The sequence below is a fragment of the Talpa occidentalis genome, unplaced genomic scaffold (assembly GCF_014898055.3).
Source record: "Talpa occidentalis isolate TD23 unplaced genomic scaffold, MPIMG_talOcc4v2.1 talOcc4.5, whole genome shotgun sequence".
NCBI classification, from domain to species: Eukaryota; Metazoa; Chordata; class Mammalia; order Eulipotyphla; family Talpidae; genus Talpa; species Talpa occidentalis.
Window position 1 is genome coordinate 36,721,471 of NW_023604861.1, and position 16,633 is coordinate 36,738,103.

The window sequence follows — 16,633 nt, forward strand, 5'->3', positions numbered from 1 at the left end:
GCAGGTGGAAGGATTTTGGATCTATAGTCATAGCTTAAATCTCAACTTTGCCACTTTTTATTTATTTTTAATATCAGTATATGTCAATTTATTTTTTTAAATATTTATTTTATTTATTTATGCATAGAAGAACTGGGGTGTAGGCCAGAGGTGCAGGGTTGAGAGGATTCACCAGAGACAGAGTGGGAAGCAGAACAGGCAGATCTACAGAAATACACTGCTGAGGAGAGCAGCAGGCAAAACAGGAGAGGTAACTGCGCCATATGTGGGTTAGCTCCCTGGCTGGGGATCAAATTCAGGAGAGGCTACAGCCGTGATAGTGTGATAGTGCTGAGACTTAAACCCCGTGCCACCAGGGAGGCCCTAGATTTTTTTTTTTTTAAGATTTATTTATTTATGTATGCAAGGGCTGGGTACAGGCCAGAATTGTGGGGAGTGAGAGGATTCACCAGAGACAGAGTGGGGAAAAGAACAGGCAGACTGACTGAAATACACTGCTGAGGGGAGCAGCAGGCAAGACAGGAGAGGTCTGCCTCACCATGTGGGTTGCTCCCTGGCTGGCCGGGGATCAAACTCATGCTGCAGAGTCTGCAGATTGCTTCATAGTGCGGTGCTTAACCCCTTGTACCACTAGGGAGGCCCCCTAGATTTTTTTTTTTTTAAAGGGTACATTGGTTTACAACATTACATAGTTTGAAAAATCTAGTAGCCACCCTATTCAGGTTTATGCTACCACCCCATACCCAATGCCAAGACACCCAGATTCCTCTACTAGCTTTACTCTCCCAGCTTTACTCTCTACACTCAACCTCTGTATCATTATCTTGCCCATCCTGAGTCAGATCTATGCAGGTGGTCCAGGCGATATGTTGATGTTCATGAAAGAAAATGGAAGGTAGGGGCTTTGCAAACATTACCTCGTATCTTCAGTATTATCACCAATGTAATAATTGGCAGTGTGGATTTATGAGGAAGCCAGAATATTTTCATAACAATCTAGAATTAGTCTTACATTGTTTATGGTGCTGCTGATATCTATTAGCAGATTTGAACTTAAAAAGTGGATGCTACTTATTAGAAGCCTTTTCCAGATGACTGGTTGAATATGATAGAAAGAGGAAATATTGGATCAGACTTCTCAATATAGTTGGTGTTAGACAAAGCTGTTCTGATTTTGGATTCATCTTTGAAACTCTGACATGTAGAAAAGTTGATAAAAGATACTAAGCTATCAAAGGGAGTTCACCAGACCAGGATGTTTTACAGACACTTGCTCATGATTTCTTAGGTAGTTGTATCTTTTGGGTGTAAGAAGAGTTGACTCTAGTAGCTTCCCTGGTGGCACAAGGGGTTAAGACACAGCCTATGGGGCTGTCTGCAGCCACTGTAGCACAAGTTCAATCCCCGGCCAGGGAGCTACCCACATGGCGCAGCAGACCTCTACTGGCCCACCCGCTGCTCCCCTCAGCAGTATATTTCACAATCTGTCTGTTCTACTCCCTACTCTGTCTCTGGTGAATCCTCTCGCCCCCCACAACTCTGGCCTGTACCCCAGTTCTTTTATGCATAAATAAATAAGTCTTTTTTTTTTAAAGAAGAGTTGACTCTATCTTTCAGATTATCACACAGAGAGTCAGACAAATGATTATTTCTGCTTTCATCCTTAATGCAACAGGCAAACATTCACCTTAGTATTTGTGGACCCCAAAAGAATATAGATTCTCTGGATGATTTCTTACCCATAAAGAATATGCCTGTACCAGCATCCATGGAGATTGCTCTTAGGGAGATAGAGAAGAGCCCTTCTCTATCTGTCTTTCAGAATATGTCCAATCCTAGTATTTACAGTTGTACCAGCAAGAGTACTGAATACCAAATATGAAATAAATTATCAATTTTAACTTGAAAATGATACCAAAGAATACACAAAATGCACTGGCTATACAGGCTGTGTAAGAAATTGGCTTTTTCCCTTGTTCTGTAGCTAGGGGAACATGAATATTACCAAGGATTTGTTGGACCATTTTGTGGAAGCAAAAGAAGTACCAACCTAATTAGAAAATGTGGCATGGGCAACGGTTGTGGATATTTTAAGAGTAGTAGAGTCAATGGAAGATTAGTATCAGGGACTTGACATCACAGCATTTCCTACTTTAGTGGCAGTTTTATGAGCAGCAGATGCAATGGTGGAGGCAGCTACAGCAGAAGCAAGTTGGTGGAAGCTGCTATAGAGGTTTTCATAACAGTGAAGGAAGGGTTTAACAGTGAAGGGTAAGGATGACATTATAATGCATAAGGGTTTGGCTGAACTTGCCAAGTGACACACTACTGCATTGCAATAGGTCACCCTCTCAAAGGAGCTAATATGGTAACTACATGTAACTTAGCCACACTGTACCCTGTGTAACCTCAAAAGCAGGGGATTACCATCAGTGCAATACACCACTGATTTATTCAAGGGCACCCAAGGTCACAAGAAGAAATAAAAAGAGCAATCAGTAGCTTTGTTCTGAAGGTAGCTTGAAGACTTTCATTGCTATAGCTTCAGTTAACTCCCCTCCTGCCTATCACGCAGCATTCATTGGGGTCCATTTGTTTGCTAATGTACTGTGCCCTTAACTTTAGGCAACTTTTAATTTTGATGTCCTGTTGGTTCAGCTATGCTCAAGATAACAAGTGTTTTGACAAAATAAATGTACCCAACTGGAGCTAAACTATTATTAAAAAGTCTATACGTTTTAAACTTAAGCACACATTTACAAACAAAACTCTATTCAGTATTTAAGGATTTAAGTGGAGACTGACTTTATTCTAACAAACCTCTCTCTTAAGTTCGACATGAGAAATATGTCACTATAGAGAACAGCAGATATTTGTTTTCCAGATTAAGATGCAATGATGGCAATGCCATTTTTTTCTCCTTAATATAAGAATGTGCATTGCTTTATGATTATAAGGAGACCGGATTCTTAGGGGCAAGTGTCAGACATATGGAGGACGTGGGAAATTACTAGAGACTCAGTGGGTCCTGATGAATCTAACCAGTCAGGAAAATTAAACAGTACCTGATTACTGTTTGCCAAGAGTAGGCTCATCTGTGCACACATTTAATTTATGGTTTTAATTTACCTTTAATGTAAAATATAACTTCCAAGGATTTAATATATCACTTGTCCTTAATAAATCTGTCACAAATGTGAGTTAATCTTATATGATTTTTAAAAGCAATCTTGGAGTGTAAGAAAAATTCAACTAAATCATAGTTTTTAATGTTTGCTGTATGTATAAAATATGTCTGCAATAATACTTCAGTATTTAGTGGTGACATTTGCCTTGAATGGAAAAGAGCAAAGGATTAAGAAAATAAAGTACAACCCTTAGAATATTTTACATTAGCATATTTTAGTAAAGCAGGGCATATGACTCTTGAAATGGCTAATCTTCTAGATATTCAATTTCAAGTGATTGGTGTTTACAGAAAAAAGCTAAAAGAGCAAAATCTAGTAGGATGAAAAGAAATGAGATGTTATTATGAGCGTCAAGGACAAAAGTTAAAAATTCCTAATCATGTGCTAAAAGTTCACCAATATCTGTTTATTCTCACCACATACACCTCTTTAACTATATTTAGAGCTATTAATGATTTTCAAAAAAACTCTTTCCTAATGGCACTTCCAAAATATTTCAATTTTAGTTTCCATTTTAATTATTTTAGAAAACATTCCATAAACTAGGAGTTAAAAAAAAAAGAGAGAGGAAAAAGCATTCTCATGCACAGGGATCAACAGGCTTCACCACTTACCTTGCTTTTGTCTCGTGTATAAGATTATTAGCCATGGAAAGTCTTACTCACTTTTATTTATATTTCTTGGACATTCATGTATTGGGTATACACAAAATGGTTCTTCTACCAAAGTCTATCCTCTTCTTTGTTCATCTATAAAAACAAAAACTTAATTTGCATTGTAAAAGCTGGGGTGGAACATCAACGATCAAACCCTTTGTATACTGTATTGCCTTTTCAGTTAGAATGGAAAATATCTCTAAAGAAATTTCACTTAATTTGAGTATGGAAAAAAAAAGAAACACTGGTGAAGGGCCTAGGTCCTGCATAATTTCCATTGCCTCTTTGAGAGCAGAAGTTTATCTAGCACCGACATTTAACACAAGTTCAATTTAAAATGACCCTATGCTTACGAGCCACAAACATTTTTTGGTAAGAACAATATTCTTTTTCCAAGAGAATAAACAAAATGATAAATAAACAAGGTATAAATTACAAACCACTGTGACATTTGCCACTGTCATTTGATCCTCCACACTCTCTATAGCAAAAATATTTTATTTTATTAAAAATACATTTGAAAATATTTTATATTATTTTCAAATAAAATATACAGGGTTGCAATGAACACTCATCATACCTCTATATGACGTTATGTCTTATCAAAAAAACAAAACAACACAAAATCCTACAAATTGAATTGCAAACTATAAGTGATTCACTAGTATTTAGAATCAATTTGACAAACTTTGTTACATTATTTTGGGACACTTTTCCTAGTAATTATACCAAGTATTAGGTAAACTGAAAAAGTAGTAGTAGACATAAGAATAATTCTTCCCAACTGTTTATTTATTTAATACATTTTCTACAAATTTATAATTCTTTTCAATCAGTCTGAAAAAACAATAGACTTTATTTGTTGAATGGTAGCTAAACTAATAAATTAACTTCAACTTTGAGAATATATTTTACACTCACCAAGACACTATTTCAAAATTAATAGAAACACATAAAAAAATGTACTTCCCTACTGCTCCCCTCAGTAGTGTATTTCAGTAGGTCCACATGTTCTGCTCCCCACTCTCTGTCTCTGGTGAATCCTCTTAACCCTCTGCATCTCTGGCCTACACCCCAGTTCTACTCAAATAAATTTTTAAGAAAAGAAAAAAATGCACTTAAGCACATCACAAATGGGTAGTAGAGGGCAAATGGTTGAGATTACAGACCCATCTGGGTGTTAACCTCAGCTCTTTTACCTCTTAGATAAGTTACATAATATTCCTATGTTTCAGTTTCCTCATATGTAAAATAATACACATCATTGAATTATTGTAATGAATTAAAGTATGTGAAGATTGGATAACAAAGTCAGCTATTTATAAATGTTTGGTGTTTAAGATATGACATTATTGTAGTAAATACATTTCCTAAATATTGATCATGTAATTGTTGATTATATGTTTTTTTAAGTTTTTGTTTTAGTGTCTGTATTACTTACATACAATTTTAGCCTATTTCCTTTTGAAAGTGAGAATTTTTTTTTTAAAGAACTCTTGTTTTGTTTGTTTGTTTGTTTGTTTGTTTGTTTATTTATTTATTTATTTATTTATACAAGCACTGGGTACAGTCAGAAGTGTGGGAGGGTGAGAGAATTCACCAGAGCCAGAGCGGGGAGCAGAGCAGGCAGAAGGACCGAAGTACACTGCTGAGGGGAGCAGCGGGCGGCAGGAGAGGTCTGAGCGCCGTGTGGGACCCTCCTCTGGGGATCGAACCGGCGCTGCAGAGGCTGTGGGCAGCTTCGCAACCCAGTGATCAACCACTGCGCCACCAGGGAGGCCCAAAAGTGAGAATATTTTTAATTGTAGACTTGTTATTATTTGTATCATATATAAACATTTCAGCAATGCAGTATGATGGTTAGGTGTTATTTTCACAGAAGTTTGAAATAACGGTAAAGGGTTTCCTTAAGAAATTAATGCTATTTTAAATTGTAAAATAAATAGATGGATAAAATGGTTTGAAAATTATTCCAAATAGAAAAATGAAGTCTATGTATCTAACCTATTTCTATGGAGTTTACAATGAGTTAATAAATTGATATGGCTATATTTACATTACTAGGAAAGTAGCAATACTGAAAATCTTATTTAGAATTATACTTCATACTGAAACCAGTACTTCTTCCCCTGTTATCATGATTGAAATAAAAGAAAATATTGAGGAGAGATTCTGATGCTCTGAAAAGAGGCAGAACTACTTTAGACACAAGAAGAGGAGACCATTTTTGCAGACTTCAGGCAATTTAAATTTGCATGCTCTTGGGACTTAAAAGACTGAGTGGAAGAATGGGAACACTAAGGTTTCTCTAAGCATCTTGCTAAAGTGGAAGAAGTAAGGTTGGACATACCTAAGATGACTGCAGATCTCTTTGTGATTCAAGCATACTTTGTGAAGGACCCTCAGAAATAATGAGCAGTCAGTTTGAGAAGTTCTGAGCTCCTGCTTTTGCTCATTTTAAGGAATATCACCGGAGGACATATTTAGATGTAAGTATTTTGGTTCTTTTTTTTTTTTTTTAAATAGAGGCATGTTTGATTTATTTATTTATTTGTTTGTTTGTTTGTTTATACATGCACTGGGTACAGTCAGAAGCGCGGGAGGGTGAGAGAATTCACCAGAGCCAGAGCAGGGAGCAGAACAGGCAGAAGGACCGAAGTACACTGCTGAGGGGAGCAGCGGGCGGCAGGAAAAGTCTGTGAGCCATGCGGGACCCGCCTCCGGTGGCCGGGGAGCAGCCAGGGATCGAACCGGCGCTGCAGAGGCCACGGGCAGCTTCGCAACCCAGCGCTCAACCGCTGCGCCACCGGGGAAGCCCTTATTTTGGTTCTTGATGATAAAATAAATTCTTTAGAAAGTACATTTGTGTACAATAAAGCATGCCCAGGTGAAACTGGTGGTTCTCGATTGTCCTGCATTATGATTGCTGTGCTCCTGGGCTTTATAAATTTCAACCTGAGATAGTTTAGACAAAGGTCCACCTCTTATATTTTAAAACAAATTATTCTCTTAAATCCAGATTGAACTCCTACTTGGTGATCCCAACTAGACCTCTCTCGACCTGAACTACTAGCCAAGAGCTCTAAGCAGGTTGGTCCTTGCTGATTGTCCCTGGGAGTCTGTCACATTTTTAGCCTTCCTGAATGAGTAGTTCTTCTTAAGCAAAGAAAGTAAAGAAAGCTCCAGGCCAAAATAACAGCTAATGAACAAAGGGGGAAAAAAAAAAAATAACTGGCATCTAGTTTTCTCTTGTGATTTCTTTATCTTCATTCACTAAAGGCCCCACACTTATTTTTTCAAGTCAAAGATTTATGAGATGAGGGGTAAAATATCAATATAGTCTCCTTTTTCCTTGTACGTCATATTATACAACATTCTTCTAATGATCGATAGTTTATTTCATCAATATCTATTATTATTTTTTATTATGCTTTTCTCAGTATACTTTTCTACATATACATCATACTAATTGATCTCCTTGTCTATCTTGAAGAAACAGGGATGCATTGGCTGAATTAGGGGCTGATTTGCATTTTGCTTTCTCTCTTATCTCATTTCCATGTTAATATATTAATGATTTAATAATAATATCTAGTGGGATTAAACTACTATTTTCTATAAAAATGTCGCTAATACTATAATCCTTATATGACTCAAAAGGTTTTCAGGTTATATCACCTTAAAGAATCATAAAGGAGCTATTTCTATTTTAGAGAATTAGTTCAGTTTATTTGAATATTGTCATTTTTCAAAATAAGGATCATACTGATTTCACATTATATCAAGCAACATTTGTTTTATTTTTGTTTAATTTTCATTGTATAAGCAACTGAAAAATGATTTGCATTATTTAATGATTTTCATATAATTTTAGAACATGAGATTATGAGGCAGAGGAACTTTAATATTTGTTTATAAAATGTTAAATTTTTAGATGTAAGATTCATTAAATTTAATATTCACTATAAAATAGATATAATGATAAAGTTCTGTTAAACTTTGTATCTGCAACCTTGAGAATAACGGAATACAGATATATCTAAATGTTGAGGAGATATTTTGAGGGAAATTTCCAGGAGCATTCCTCCTCACAGTTGTAGTGAGGGATCCTGAGAGATTGTTAATAATGAGTAAGAAGAAAAATATTCCTTTAACATTTGGGGGCATAGTAATAACACAGGACAAATCTGAAGTACAGGATATGGTTATGTTCTGGGGTATGTTATTAAATAGTCTCCTTTGGAAATCACATGAATAGTTATTCCAGAAATTCCCTAGACTAGGTCAATGTCACTCATGGAAACTTGAATCTGTCAGTTTTTAATAGGAATTCTGGTTAACCTTCATAGAATCATATAAAATAAATATTCATGAAAACCAAGGTTAAAAAATGAAGCTATCTCCAAGGTTATAATAATTCAGGTACAAGAATGGGAACCAGGTTTTTTCCTTTGTGTGTCCTTCCCATTTCTTGTCCCGGAAAGGGAACTTTTCATAAGTGGGGCTCCAATTTATGAGTTTCTCTATTTAGTTAAACTGTATAGTTCTGAAGACTATTTCTGGCATTTTTTATACCTTTTCTCATCTTAGGGGTGCTTACAAATGTTGAGCCATTCTGAAAAATAATAATAAAAAAAATTCTTGCCAATTATAACCCAAATATCCTTTAATTTTAAAGAAAAAAAACATCTGAAATTCAGCTGAAATTTAAGGGAAAGTGCGATATTTTTAAAAAAAAATTTGTTGCTTTAACAACCATAGGGCAAAATTTTTATTTATTTATTTATTTAAAAGATTGATTGATTGATTGATTTATATATACAAGCACAGTCAGAAGCATGGGAGGGCGAGAGAATTCACCAGAGCCAGAGAGGGGAACAGAACAGGCAGACTGATGAAATACACTGCTGAGGGTAGCAGTGGGCATGGCAGGAGAGGTCTGCGCGCCATGTGGGATCGAACCGGTGCTGCAGAGGCTGTGGGCAGCTTCGCAGCCCAGCGCTCAACTGCTGCGCCACCAGGGGAGGCCCAGGGCAAAATGTTTAAATAACATATTTTCTATTGCTTTGATTGCCACTTCCTTTCAAGGTAAGAATGGCATAAAATTATAAATTAAAATTTCTCTAAATAATCTTTACCATATGACTTTTCCTTTTTCAGTTTAAAAGTGAGCAATATCAGACATGATATTTCGAAATGTTCATATGTACAGACTGCAAGTGTTAACTTCTGAAAAGTTAGACATTAAGAAGCACTGCAGGGGCATTAGTAAGAGTGACTGACGGTGACAAGAAGGACAGCTATAAGAACAAGGTGAGGAAAAAAATTACATTTCAGATTACTTAAGTGACCTATTATTATGACCAGTTGTAGGAATATGAAAGAAAAAAAAGGCAATTAATTTTTTCAGGCTTCAGATTTTGCATTTAGAAAATGAGTCACCTAGGCTAAGGACTTCTAATTTGCCTTCCAGTGATAGGGTGTCACTACTTTATAATAGGTTAGAACCTAAAATATACGGATACTATGATGTTGATTATTGACTTTCTAGATGAGGATTATGTTCATGATCTATTGAACAGTAGTCAGCCAATGAAGAGAATGCATTTTTCTGTTTTTAGTATAAGGAATTGAAATCATATATAATGTCGAGACCCCTGAATCACATACAGAATTGTAAATTAATGCTACCTCAATTAAAAAAAAAAAAGTTCTGATTCAGAAATCTAAACTTTATAAAATCTTCTATTATACTCAAAGCAATTAAAATGACAGTAGTTAGGTGTTACTATGAGAATTATTAGAATATCTGGGCATCGACCCACTTCAAAATCTTTGTATCTGTCTTTATTTCAGGGACTTAGAGAAACTTAACTAAAAAATAAAAAATTATGGGCTGCAGACATTACCTACAGTTGTATAAATGAAATTCCTTATGAAACTCCACATTGTACACTTGCATAAAATTTTAATAAAGCAAAAGACACAGAGAATAGAATAAATAAAACACAAACAAACATCAGAGAGGACCAAAAACTTGAAGTGAAGCTGCTAAGATTGTACTGCTATAAAAGACTTGCCTCGGGCCTCCCCTGGTGGCGCAGCGGTTGAGTGCTGGGTTGCGAGGCTGCCTGCAGCCTCTGCAGTGCCAGTTCGATCCCCGGCCACAGGCGAGGGTCCCATTAAAAAAAAAAAAAAAAAAAAAAAAAAAAAGATTTGCCTCATCCTTGGATCATGAACCACCAAAACATGTATGAAGGGGCCCCACAAGTTCATCTAAGATTCATCTTTTACAGATCTATGGCGGTATAGCCTACAACAGTCTGCTAAGACCATGTTCAACAGTAGAAATCAAGAGAATATTATGGGAAACATTTTGGATTTAGTTTTGCGAGAAGATAATTTCAAATCATACCTCAGACAAAGGATAAATCCAAAATATATAAAGAATTCCTAAAAGTCAGCAACAAAAACAACCTTATTAAAAATGGGCAGAGATCTGAATGGATGCTTCTCCAGAGAAGACAAATTGATGACCTACAGGCACATGAAAAGATCTTTATCATCTCTTATCTTTAGGGAAATGCAAATTTAAACAACAATGAAGTGTTACCTCACATTGGTATTTACCATACCATCAGGATTTTTATTTCACACCTATAGAGTATAAAGGAGATATTTCATCCTTAAATCCTTTTCAAATATTGATGTTTTACAGACATCAAGTATGTATCAAGTATGTTTATATGTTTATGTGCAGTATTGGAAAACACATGATTTGATACCATAGTGAGATCATATCTGTGGATAAAATTACTATGAGAGTTTAATTCATAATTCTACTATATGTTCTGGATAAGGGAAAGACCAAAGAAAAACAAAAATAAGAACTGAGAAATTGATATGTGAAAACATAGACCCTAAATACATGTGACAAAGTTCTTTGTAATATTCTTTTTATTATGTTAAAAGTAATAATTCTGTTAGAAATTCTATTATAGATGTTCATTGCAGAACATTAACTGGCCTATGGGCAATATCATTGATTTGGAATTCATCATAATTATGAATCATGAGCTCCAATTACTTTTCTCATCATATCATACATCAACATTGTATATGAGTTATAATGTTTATCATTATCTATAGTAGCAGAAATAATAGACCCTGATATTACTATATTCTTGGGATTGCACATTTCAATGGGAGAGATGCAATATGTGTATGATCATTGGAAAACTTGTATCTGAATGAAATGTCTTTACATTGTCTTATGATAATGATACTGGTGTTTATAGTCCTTTTATTTATATATTTTCAAAGGCACCTAATTTCCCAATTCACCTAATGTGTTTTTAAGTGATGTATTTTCATTTAAGAGAAAGCAATATTGATGTAATTAAATTGACAAAAAGATAAAACTCTACTCTAGCCTTTAGAACACTGTATGAGTGAGGCTATATAGCAAGTTTTATTTATGAATAGATGTGTTTTGAAATTCTAAGCAAAGTAAAGAAGTTTAAGTGCTAAGATGCATGTTTCCTCTGATTTTACAGGTTTGATGTATCTGTGTCATTTGATACAACAATGCATAAGAGAAGGCAACAGTTTATAGCTGTGTTAATATATCATTTCAAAAGGGAACAAATCAGAGGTTAATGCCTCTCCACCTATATTTTGAAGTATGAGATTTATTGGGTCCAAGAGGCAAGTTGAGAGAATCTCCTGCTTCAGAGCTCACAGACAGAGCTTTAGCAGTACGGAAAAAGTGTACAGGAAATGCAAATAAAACTTCAACGGTGCCTAGAGTCTGAAAGAAATAACTAAATATGCATTTGAAGTGAAAAATGAACATCATGATCTTCACTTGGCAGGAATATTTTGTGAAATAGAAATCAAAATCTGCCAATTTATATTATGAAGCTATTTTGTGGAAGCTAGTAAATAAAAACTAAGTAAATAAAATATAGCAACAAACTAATGATCATAGCACAATTTTGAATGTGGATATACAAATCTACAAATGATATGAATCAACAAAATGAAATATTCCATTTGCTTAACAAGATTTCATATTCTGTTTTTTAATGTAGTGAATTGCTTTATCTAGCTTGGTTGTGTTGTCATTCATCAAAATTACTTTTGGTTCGGGCCTCCCCGGTGGCGCAGCGGTTGAGCGCTGGGTTGCGAAGCTGCCCGCAGCCTCTGCAGCGCCGGTTTGATCCCCGGCCTCTGGGTGAGGGTCCCACATGGCACGCAGACCTATCCTGCTGCCCGCTGCTCCCCTCAGCAGTGTATTTCTTCAGTCTGCCTGCTCTCCTCCCCGCTCTGGCTCTGGTGAATTCTCTCACCCTCCCGCAACTTCTGACTGTACCCAGTGCTTGTATAAATAAATAAATAAATCTTTAGAAAAAATATTCACTTTTGGTTCTATAAATAATTTTCCTAGTGATAGCTTTCTTATATATTTTTCTTGAAATAATTTTATGTTATTCTGATGCCATTTTTTAGTGGATACTGTGTAGTTACCTATGACAAGGTGAGAAAAATGATGAACAGGACCACTAAAGCATTTGCAGAAGACATTCTGTACACTTGCTTAGAGAGCTAGCACATTCTCATGTAGAATGCTCACAGAGCAAAACAAAATGGTAAAATAATAATGTCGATGTACAGTTGAATGGGAGAGGAAGTGACTGAGAAACGAATAAGGCAGGGTGGCTTTGCAAAATTAACTGAGTACTATCATTTTAGTATCAAAGGGGTTTACCAAAACTTTACTTCGATACACTCAGACAAGACTGGTGAATCTGACAAGCTGCTCACCTGTAGTACTAAATCACCAGCTATTCACATGTTGCTCTCTTTCATTTGGAAATACAGGTTCAATTCCTGCTGTTGAGGAAGGCCTGTTACAAGAATGAAGTAAGGTTATAAGGTTACAATTAAACTGTCTACGTGTTTGGGGTCAAAGGTCAAACGGGTGGTGAAGCATTTCTTCAGTTTTATTAAGATGCAGGCAATATGGGAACACTGAAATGCAGCGGTGAATGTTTTTTTTGATGAAGAACACCATGTTAAATGCATAATACTTCTTTATCAGTTTAAATGTAACACACTATCCCTTACTGGGTAATGTTGCTTGATGTTTTTTGGTTACACACACATTTCAAAAAAAAATTATTTCTGCAATTATACTTCTTAGTAGGAAAAATGTATTTTCTGACAAGATCATGGTTGAATTGGATGATGCTGATACATTAAACATACATGAATTCCTCTTATAATTGTTTGAGCGTAGAGATTAGCTAGAGTTGTATTGAGACTGTGAGAGATAAAACCTCTGGTCTAGCACTGTGTGATACAATTATAGGAAGGACAGAACTGTTCCCTATCTACTTTGCATTACAATACCCAGAGGCTATATGTTGCTACTCAGTACTTAAAATATGGCTAGGTTGATGGAGCTATACTTTCAATGGAATTTAAATTAATTTAAATTTTAAAAGCAATATATGGTCAGAGGCTAACTCTCTGTATAGTAAAGCTCCTAACCATAAAGACAAAATGATGAAGAGTGAGCAACTTAGCAAAATTGAATTAAAAGGCAATCGTTTAGCATCCTGACTAGATCAAAGTTAAGTATTATTCAGTATTATTTCAGGAGTTCACAAATAAGAAGCTTAAGTACTTATCTCTTGAATCTACCATCCTCAGGGTTTCCAAATGTGGATCTTCATAGAAGTATGATGCTTTCAAAAGCTCCAAGAATCAGATGCTAATTGAAATACCTAAAGGAGGAAATAAAGAATAGAATTTTCCCATATCCTCATTTTATATTAGCAAGACTTTCTTAGAGGATACCCCACAACTTCATCTACATTTTATTTGTTTTAACATTCCACAAGGGTTTAGCAAGCTACAGAGGAATGTGACTGTCATTTTCAGACTGAGTCAAGGGAGAGATTAGCTAATGCAGAAAGGAAAAAGAGAACTCTTGTGTGCTTCTGATAATACAACTAATAAGAATCTTCTGATTATGGCACCACAATATCTTCTAGAATGCCATTAATCTTGAAGAAAATCTCACCTGGATAAGGGAAAAAAGCAAAGATAAATAGAATATGATATACTATGTGCTTCAATAGAAATATAAAATATATCTGGGGCCTCTGGAGATATGCAGTGGTGAAAAATAACTTCTAGTATTTAAGAATTTAACATGGCACAGAATATGGCTCATTTAGACTGAAGCACATGTTATATAATGGAGTGAAAAGAGATGTACTTGGCTGGCTGGCTAATAAATCATCTGAAACATGTATGTTAAGATGGAAACTTGTAACTAGAAATGGTGGGGAAGTGCCAACAGTTTTCAGAGTATTATATTATTAAATTACTATTGAGTGCCATAATATTTAATGTGTACCAGACTACAGTATGGCAGAGATGTCTCACTCACCAACCTGCTATCCCATCCTCATTCCCAATTTTATGTTACTCCATAGATTTCAATGCCTCATTATGCAGATAGGTAGATTGATATATAGATATAGATAAAAATATAGATAGGTATAGGTATAGATACAGGTATAGATATAGGTATGGCTTGAGCCATATGCAACGAGTGTAAGCCCCTCTTGCCAAAACCTCTCTGGTTATTTCTTTTACTGCTCTATCACTTATTTCACTTTACTCAAGTCACACTATTTCCCTTTATGGTCATTGTACATGCCAGTCATTTTCCTGCTTTGAATATTTGCAGTTGCTTTTCATTCTATTTGAAATGCTTTTCCCCTACATATTACATGACTTAATACTTTGTAGGTATTTATCAAGGTCAGTCCAGAAGAATAAGCTCTAAACAACATATTTAATGCACAACCACTCCCTCTCTCAATGTTTCTTATGTTTTTGCACAGTAATTCTGCTGATTGTATTCACAGATCCCACAAACTAACAATACATGTAATTGTATATGGTCTAGCTATGAGTTCATGGGACTCTGATTATATTGTCTTAAAAATGATGAACCGGGGCCTCCCCGGTGGCGCAGCGGTTGAGCGCTGGGTTGCGAAGCTGCCCGCAGCCTCTGCAGCGCTGGTTCGATCCCCGGCTGCTCCCCGGCCACCGGAGGAGGGTCCTGCACGGCGCGCAGACCTCTCCTGCCGCCCGCTGCTCCCCTCAGCAGTGTACTTCGGTCCTTCTGCCTGCTCTGCTCCCCGCTCTGGCTCTGGTGAATTCTCTCACCCTCCCGCGCTTCTGACTGTACCCAGTGTTTGTATAAATAAATAAATTTAAAAAAAAAAAAATGATGAACCAATATATAAATATTAGTATATTTGAATTTAAGATCCCTCTATTACATAATAAAACTGATTCTATTTTCCCTCATCAGCTGCTTTATATGAAAGTATCTTCCTTCCCTGCTCAATTTACTCATTTATATTTTGTTGCTTGTTTTGTTTTATATTTTTTTTTGTATCTTGTCGTGAAATCTCTGGTATAATTAATGTGAAACTTGAAAAGAATGCAAAAATATTTTTTCATTAAGTATTAGAATCTCTTCAGATGAACTGGTTTTAATTATTTCTATTTTAAAATGAAATGTAAGTATTTGTTAATAGAAGAACTTTACTTACTATATTAAAGTGCATATTTTGATATTTATAATTATTTTGTTTGTCAGTTCAATATATTTGACTATTGAATACACTAATTAGCTTCAGCTCTCTATATTAATTAAATTGAAATCATCACAAAGAATCCTGTTGTCTTTAATTAGTGAATGAGCTTCAGAAAACCTGGTCAGGAAATACAAGAGCATAGTAATAATAGTCTTGGGAGCCTAATAAGTATGAACAGAGGTTGATAAACTTGAAATATAAGTAGGTATTGGCATTTTTCAAATTATTTTAGAGATAATATAATGCTATGACAGTTTTTTGAAGTAAGCTGGAAATACCTCAGTAAGAAATATTTTTATGTTTACTCTTTAAATGTACTCAAGGCAGGCTTTTGTGCTAGAAATGTTCAAAACCTTGACTGTAAGTCCAGAAATGTGGAAATATCCAAAGACTGATTTAAATTTTATTGTGCATCTGGTTGTTTCAAAGTATGTACAAATGTTAGAACTTTGTTGATGCCATTCATCTAATAAAGGGTATAAAAATGTGATTCATCAGAGACAACTATGTAAGCTTAAATGTCTTTGAGAAGGCAAACGTAGATGATTCTAAGGTCAAGAGTGAGAGAAACCTTTGGCATGAATTAAGAGACACAGGAAGGAAAGCACAGAATGTGATGAGAGGTGGTGTTTAATACATTTGTTTAAAGAAGTTTGAGTACTCTGCAGCTAAGTATGTATCTGCTATTAATATTTCTTTAGATACCTACTATGATATCTGTATCTTAGAAAATTTTTATATTTTAAAGAAATATAAAGCTATATTAGCCACTTAGAATGAGAAATAAAAGTAAAACAGAGGCATCTCCATAAAGGGGGTAGGTACCATGTTCCCTGCTCCTATTTACATGCTGCTACCTTGCACTAGCTACTAGGGTCTTGGAGGTGGAACTGAGCAGCCAAGTGTAACTATATATCAGGGCTAAAGAGGCGTTGAGAGAGATGAGAAGAAGGCCTCTCTTCCTTTCCAGTTCTGGATTTACACCAAGGACCTGGGGGACATGGAGGAAACACATGTAGAGACACCTAAAAGAGACATGGGGTTGAGAGAACACATTTTGGAGGCTGGCAATGGTTATATAGCATGCACATTGATTTTGTTT

The 16,633-nt window shown here is 35.5% G+C and overlaps 2 long non-coding RNA genes across 3 annotated transcripts in view; both read right to left on the minus strand.

Annotated features, from left to right (window-relative positions):
- LOC119259946 (uncharacterized) overlaps positions 1-12,753 on the minus strand; it is a 67,048-nt gene extending 54,295 nt beyond the window's left edge. For both annotated transcript variants that reach the window (XR_005128608.2, XR_008554313.1), the window contains exons 1-2: positions 12,671-12,753; positions 3,854-3,937 (exon numbers count right to left, since the gene is read on the minus strand). This is a non-coding gene — a long non-coding RNA (uncharacterized LOC119259946). The remainder of the gene's footprint in view (positions 1-3,853; positions 3,938-12,670) is intronic.
- Positions 12,754-13,501: 748 nt separating this feature from the next.
- Positions 13,502-16,633, minus strand: part of LOC119259626 (uncharacterized) — a 28,750-nt gene continuing 25,618 nt past the window's right edge. Inside the window, exon 4 of the long non-coding RNA XR_005128516.2 lies at positions 13,502-13,635. This is a non-coding gene — a long non-coding RNA (uncharacterized LOC119259626). The remainder of the gene's footprint in view (positions 13,636-16,633) is intronic.